The sequence below is a fragment of the Elephantulus edwardii genome, unplaced genomic scaffold (genome assembly GCF_000299155.1).
Source record: "Elephantulus edwardii isolate Elephantulus edwardi_28Jun2011 unplaced genomic scaffold, EleEdw1.0 scaffold00164, whole genome shotgun sequence".
NCBI classification, from domain to species: domain Eukaryota; kingdom Metazoa; phylum Chordata; class Mammalia; order Macroscelidea; family Macroscelididae; genus Elephantulus; species Elephantulus edwardii.
The window spans coordinates 3,141,441-3,149,703 of record NW_006399914.1 but is presented as its reverse complement, the minus strand read 5'-3'; positions in this window follow the sequence as shown (position 1 = coordinate 3,149,703).

The following is an 8,263-nucleotide window of genomic DNA, read 5'->3' as shown; positions in this document are numbered from 1 at the left end:
GGTATAGGAGGAGATTGCCTTCTCTAGCAGAGCATCTGTTGGATTTAAACCACATACCTCTGGGATTGCAGTACAGCTTCTTACCGCTATGCCACCAGAGCTCCCTCAACTCCTACTTTAAATGTAGGATACCTGGCCCTATTTTCAGTTGTATAGCCAAATATTGTCTTTGAGTTTTTATTTTAGTATCAGCCTATTCGTTTTATTTTATTTCCTTGAAGTTCTTTCTCTATTCCATTTTACTATCTGATCTCAAGAGAGTAGTAGAGTACAGTAAGAGGTTGATTGGAGAGATCTGGTGGCTGAGTGATAATAAATTGTCCTGCAACTGCAAAGGTACATAGGTTGAATCCACCAGCTACTTTGCAAGAGAAAAATGGTTAACGTCCTCCTGTGTGGTTTACTGCCTTTGAAAATCTACTGGAGTTTCAGCTATGGGTTGGTTTCTATTGGACAGTATACAACAACAATAAAATAAGCTGATTAGATTTGATTAAAAAGTAACTGTGGAATTTTGTCAACAGTAAAGAAATTATGAGCGGACTCAGTGAATTGAACGTGATGACACTTCAGATTACGGTCTATTTGAAAAGGAGATAATTTTGTTTTGCTGATAAACGTTAATAAGGATAAAGGCATAAATTGTTTCCATTCAGAAGGATCCATTAAATAAAATTTAATTTAATTAGCTTAAATTTTATTGATTATGAGTTTTAAATTGTTTCATTTAAAGTCCATTTCAACCAGCTACTATTATTTACCATTATTTAGAATTATAAGTATGATAGAGTATCTTGGGCACAATCTTTTTGCTTGTGTGGAAAATAATGACAACTGATGTGTCAAATGCATTAATCATTACCCACGGCAGACAGTGTTTGGTGGAGCTCCCTGATTAAAACAAGCTTGGAAGCAGGAGTGGAATCCACTTCCTTAATAGCTTGCCTTCAGAAACCCTATGAACCTGGGGAAAGGATGAAAGTCACACAAGTGTTGAGGACTTTTGTTCATAGGGTTGCTATGAGTCACCCACTACTCAATGATACTTAACAACAACAACACCACATATTAAAGGACTTAAACTATTTTTCTTTTTTTTTCTATAATTATATTTTATTAATTTTCATAAACATTTACAGAGATTTTGGGCTTCCACTCATTCATTGTTGCACTATTCTCTCTACCCTCCTCCCAGTTTGTTCTTGTCCAAATGCCACAGTGCTTGTCAAAGCCAGTTCTGATTAATCTTCTTTGTCAGTGTATCCTTTGCCATTCCCTATCACTCCTCCCTGAGAGAGACTTCACCCTGAGTCATAAGGAAAAGGGGACGGCGTATTCTCTTAGCTACTTCCTGCTGAAAAGGGACGCTGTGGGTTTCAGGGTGAAGATCTTCTCTCACTACTCTAAAGGGCCCCTTTGGCAGTAGGAAACACATAGACTATTATGGAGATTGATTTTGGAATTCAGATGCATTCTTATTGATTGTGCTTGGCTGTACATGTACATATCCTTGAAGATGTATCATGGGGGTGTTGCAACATAGAAGACACAAATTTGACTAACAAGTTATAAGTATATGAGTCCAAAAATTATGGAAAAGTAAAAGAAAAGATTCTTTCATTGTTTTACAAACCCTCCCCCAGGTCCCCTCCACCATGTAGCCCTCGCTCTAGTCTCCTGTGATGACAGAAATACCCAGTTACATCTCTCTTTTAAACGGTTCTCTCCCTCCTCTGTTTCAGTGCAGTATACATTATTGAACCCATCTTACTCAGTCTCTCCCCAACCCCAAGGACAGTCCCATTCTACAACAGTGGCATCATGTAATATTTGTCCTTTTGTGACTGGGATATTTCACTCAGCATAATGTTCTCCAGAGTCAACCATTTTGAATAATAAACTATTTTTTTTGAAAATTAAACTATTTTTCTAAGGCTAAAGAAACAAAAATACTTCATTCTGCTAAAATGTACATTTCTGTTCATAAATATGATTCAGCTCAACCTGTAAGGGGCAAATAGGGATGCCAGTACAATGTGAAACTCAAATGATTCATACACAATTTTCCCTAGCATATTAATATTTTGACTACTGAGTAAAATAGTTGAACTCCAAATCCACCCACAGAGTTGAATGCAGTACGCATTCAGGTAATTCAAGGAAAGCAGTCATATACAGAATGTGCATTCATTCTAGACTTTTTCCTCTTGACTCAACTTGGCCATGTATTCTGTCCTGAAAATGCATAAGGCAATTCTTGATTCCTGTATCTTTGCTCTTCTTTTTATAACTTCTCCCCTCAATCTTCCCCCATCATTTTTTCTTAATTAAAAGAAGTTTTTAAAATATTTACTTGTCTTTTTAAATTATGCTAAAAACCTTGGGTGGCCTAGTGGTAAAGAGCTGTGCTGCCAACCTCACAGTGGCTTGAATTCACTAACTACTCCACAGGAGAAAGATGGGCAATCTCATCCTATGTGATTTACTGTCTCTGACATCTCGCTGGAGGTTCAACTGTGAGTCAGTTCAAATTTGACAGTATTAAATAGCCAGCATATTTTCATTAGTCTGGCAAATGTTTTGGTAATGTTCTGGTTATAAAGTTGCATAAGTTTTACATTTTGGTTTTTTTCTAACACTGGGTTTTTTATTCTTTCTGTAAAGCATAACACTTCTGCTTAGTATCTCCTTTTATGTAATAGGAATTTGTTTGCTTATATTTTCCTAGCAATGTACATTATTATTGTTGTTGATTGCCATCAAGTTGAGCACAACTCATAGCGACCCTATGAACAAAAGACCCTTCGGTAACTAATGTAATTTCTCCAAGTTCGTAGAGTTTCCAGAGTTTAGGAAGTGGATGCCACTCTTGTTTCTAAACCTCTCTTAAACTGGGAGCGCCACCAAACACTGTCCACCATGGGCAAGAGTTATGGTATTTAGGAGACCAATAGCACAAGGTCCAGCTTCACAGCAAACCCAGATTACCTCAATACAGCAAATTGACAGAAGAGTGCTGTATGACTTAGAAGAGTGTTCCTCCAAAATATAATAACATGAGACTCTCGAGCACTCGAGGATGTATTGTTGACACTACATAAGAAGCTTAAATACAAAGCCAACCAGATATTCCACCTGATCCTTAGTCAAAACAAGCACGCCAATCTTACAGAGCCCTGCCCGGTTACCCAGGTTCCAAAATGGAAACAAGTAGCTTTTATATAGCAATGTACATTGATATATGTAGATAGATAGATAGATAGATAGATAGATAGATAGATAGATAGATAGATGATATAGATGAGAGACAGAGAGAGAGAGATCTCTCCAAGAATGCTTTGTCATCAGATATTTTGTAATTGGATTTCTAAAACTTGTTATCAGGGTTTTGAAACTATGTTAGTTAAATAAAATCTTTGCTTCCCATATTTGATGTGAAGCTAAATGGAATTACAGTTTATCTAGTAAAATGTGAGTCACTTTGTTGTTATTGTATGCACCATTGTGTTGGTTGTTTTTTGTTTTTTGGGTTTTTTTTTTGCACCATTGTGTTGTAATCCATTTATGGGCTACCTTACAGCAGGTTTTCAGAGACAGTAAATCACACAGAGAGATTGTCCATCTTTCTCTCATGAAGCAGCTAATGGATTCGAACCCTGTTCCTTTGGGTTGGTAGCATAACTCTTGACATCATTTTAGCAAATGTGAAAGGCAATGCAAAAGACTGAGAAGGGGCCTTGTTATCTAATCCTAACTAAAAATCAGTATGAAATAGATTGCTTTTAGAAAATAGAAATCTAATGCCTTGAGGACTGATTCTAGGACTATGTCCAAGACTTCAAAAAAAATTATTTCTTTTTCATTTGAATGAAGCTTTAAAAATCATACTGATTTTTCATACATTCATATACATTTTGTTTTATAACATTATCATTGATTAATTATAAGGACTGATCAATCCTCATTATGCATTGCTTTTTCCCTTACCCACCCTTCCTATCCTTGTTATAACTGCCAAGATTAATAGTATCTGTTTGTAAACCTTTCATTAGCTTTTTATAATAGTGGCCTTATAATATACTCAAAACTTTTGACGATGTCCAAAGCAATAAATAATTGGAATAATTATTCTTTCTGAAGTGTTTCGAGCCATAAATTCTCAGAAATCCTAAGTATCCAGATTCAGAATTCTAGGTTGTAATAAGGTATACTTATGGAAACCCAAGGAATCTTGATGTTATAATGTATGATATATACTGTACTGTTAACCAGAAGTTTACTGATTTGAATTTACTGGTTTCTCTGTGGGAGAAAAATAGTAAGTCCCCTTCCCTAATATTTACAACTTTGAAAACCCAATGGAAGATTGCTATAAATTAGAACCAACTTTGATGGCAGTGGGTTTGGATTTTTAACTTTATAACCAACATTTCCTTAGTGGCATTGGACTGTCAGAATATCTACTCTGATATTATTATTATTCTCGTTTGGAACTTGAAACATATATCAGGAACTGATACTTAAGATTTGCTAAAGGAGTTTAGGGAATAACATAATTTACATGTACTTTAAAATATTTTATCTCATTTAGAGATACAGGCATTTCTAAATGTATTAGACACAATAAGTCAATGGATTGATTAATGTAAAGCATAATAATAAATTCTATCTTTTGTATTGATTATAAATTAATACAAAAATGGAGCTTAAAAATGGAGCTAATTGATATCATTCTTATTCTTTTAAACTCTCCCTTACATAAGATGTTTCTCAGATTCAGTTGTCAGCAATATTCCAACCCACTCAATGAGAGTCGCTGATACAAAATTTTGATATAAAATTCTGAAGATGAAGAGGTGATATAGTAATCTGAGTGATAGCTACATGTGCTCTTTTATATATTATACAAAAGGCGGCTAAACAAGCTCTCAGAAGGAAGAGCTGTGGTTTGTTTTATTTTGGGGGGGGTTGTTTTATTCTTTCAGAGGGAGAATTGTTAAATCTTAACTTGCTGCTATAGGCTGTAAGGCTCATAAAAGGTAATTTCCTGTGATTCTTATCCTATGCTTGCCTATAGTTTTCTTCTTATTTTTTTTTTAAAAAAACAATCAATCAGTAGCTCTTAGGCCTTTCCTCCCAAAGCTGTTTTTGTTATGTGCCATCAAGGCATCAGTGACTCACAGTGGTCTTCCATCAACAGACCAGAATCTTACTCTATCCTGCACCATCCTCACAAACACCGGTAGGCTCCAGCCAGTCACTGTGTCAGTGCATCTCATTGTACTTCTTCTTCTCCGACTCTCCACCTTTGCCACCATGGTGTCTCTCTCGAAGAACTGGCCTCTCCTGATAACATGCCCAAAGTATGTGAGAGGAAGCCTCACCATCCCTTCCTCTAAGGAGCTCTCTGGTTGTACTTCCTTCAAGACAGACATTATTTTTCTTTAGTAGCCCAGGGGATTTTTCTTTGGTCATCTTTGTTGTTGTGTTGGAATTAATTCATAGCTGACCCTTCAATTGGTTTTCAGAGCCAAGGGAAAAGATTACCGGTCTTTCTCCATAGAGTACCTGGTAGATTCAGAATGCAGAAGCAATGGAAAATACTGTAGCTTGGATCAGGGATACCTTAGTGAAGAAGGCTTGAAGCACTTTTTGAAGAAGATAGAAAACCCTACATCTTTCAATATGGATTCTATGTCACATAAAGAAAGCATGTTGGAGAAAAGATTGACGTTGTCAATGAGTTCATTCTACTTTGATTCACAATCAACACCTCAGTAGCAGCTGAAAAGAAATCAAAAGATGTATTGCATTGGGAAAATCTGTCAGGAATTTCACAAAAGTACTAAAGAGTGAGGATGTCAGTTTAAAGACCAAACCGAACTAATGGTTGCATAATCCTCTAAACCTTTGTGAAAGAAACCCTTTCTTACTTGAAATATCTACAATATTTGACTGGACCAAAATCTTTATTTCTTTTTCTGACTGAACTTTATAAAGTGAAAAATGAAAACCATGGAAATACATCTTGGCAGATTTATCTGTATATTTTCAAACAATTTTGTGTGATTGAAGACCAGATGAGTTGTGGAATGATATCAAGGATGTCATGCATGAAGAAAGCAAAATGTCATTATGAAAACAGAGGAGAACGATATATCCAAAATGCATTTCCCAGAGAATTGAAGAGCAAACTTAAGCCTCAAGTTACAATATTAAAAGATGCTATGGACAATATATAGAATGACCCAAGCAGCATCAAAAGAAGATGGAGGAAATGCACAGTTGCTGTACCAAAAAGAATTGACTGACACTGAAAAATTTCAAAAAGTACCATATGAGCAGAAGCCAAAGTTAATGGAGGAAGAAGTGGAAGCTGCATTAAAGGCACTGGTATTTATAAGGCCTCAGGAATTTATGTGCCATGAATTGAATTGTTTCAATTAACAGGTACACACCTGGATGCATTCACCAATCTATGCCAGGAAATTTGAAGGACAGCCATCTGGCCAAAAGATTGGAAGAGGCCCATATTTGTATCTCTTCCCAAGAAATGTGATCCACCAGAATGTGGAAACTATCAAACAATATTTATGATTGCATATACAAGCAAACTACTGAAGACCATTTAAAAACAACTAGAACAATACATAGAGAATTTCCAGAAATTCAAGCAGGATTTAGAAGTGATGGATCCTAGCTGAAAGTATAGAATATGAGAAGAATGTCTATTTATGCTTCATTGACTAGGCAAAGGCATTTGATTGTGTGGATAATAACAAGTTGTGGCTAACATCAAGAACAATGAGATTCCCAGAGCACTTGATCATGCTCACATAAACCTATACCTAGGACAGGAGGCTGTTGTGCAAACAGAGCTAGGGAACACAACATTGTTTACAATTAAGAAGGAATTGTGTCAGGGTTGTATTCTCTCTCCATGCCTATTCAGTCTGTATGCTGAGCAAATTATTTGAGAAGCTTGGCTCTATGAAGAAGAATGTGGCATCAGGATTGGAGGAAGACTAATCAATAACTTGCATTATGCAGATGAAACAACCTTGCTTGCTAAAAGTGAGAAGGACTTAAAGCACTTGTTGCAGATGATCAAATAATACAGCCTTCAATATGGATTACATCTCAACATCAAGAAAACAGACTCTTACCACTGGACTGATAGGCAACATCATGATAAATGAAGAAAAGGTTGAAACTGTGAACTATTTCATCTTAACCTGGATCCACAATTAACACCTTTGGTACCAGCAGTAAGGAAATCAGGAGACTTATTGTACTGGGAAAGTCTACAGTTACAGATGTCTCAAAATTATTGAGGTGTAATGATGTCAGTTTGAGGACTAAGGTGTATCTGATTCAGCCCATTTTCTTTCCAGTCAGTTGCTATGCTGCTGAGAGCTGGACAATGAATAGGGATGACAGGAGAATTCATGATTTTGATCTGTGGTTTTGGAGAATAGTACTGAACATCCCATGGACTGCCAAAAGAATAAACAAATATGTCTTGGAAAGGGTGTAGCCAGTGCTCTTTGGAGGCAAAGATGATAAAGCTTCACCTCACATACTGCAAGCATGTTGCTAGGAGGAGCTAGTCCTTGGAGAAGGACATGATACTAGGAAAGACAGAAGATCAGCAAGGGAGAGGAAGACCCTCAACCAGGTGGATTGGCACAATGACTGCCTCGATGAGTTCTAGTGTGTCTGAGAGTGTGAGGATGGCACAAGATAGGACAGAGTTTAGATCTGTTGTTCATAGGGTCCCTAGGAGTTGTACTCAACTCAACAGCACCTAACAACAACAACAACAACAACTTAACATGAAATTAATTCCATCAAACAGTCTAGAATATACCATAAAATAGTGTATATTATTTGAACATTGTAGAAATGACTGCCACTTCTAACAAATGAGACTGGACAGCAGCCTTGAAGAATGGAGTCTTTTTTTGTTAAGAAAAGCTTTAGTAAGTCAAAAGAGTATAATGTTGGATTGTGTCTAGTTTCACAAAACTGATGTAACAAAAACTCAGTGGCACTGCCAAAAGGCATTGTTTTTCACCAAACAAGATGTTGAGAGTTTAAATGGTTCAATAAGGTCAGCTTCCCTACTAAATCAAGCCTGGGAGCAGGAGCGGCATCCACTTCCAAAATGGCTTGCCTCCGGAAACTCTATGTACGAACAGTGCTCAGGCTGTTCGTTCATAGGGTCGCTATGAGTTGTTTACGACTCGATGGCATTAAACAA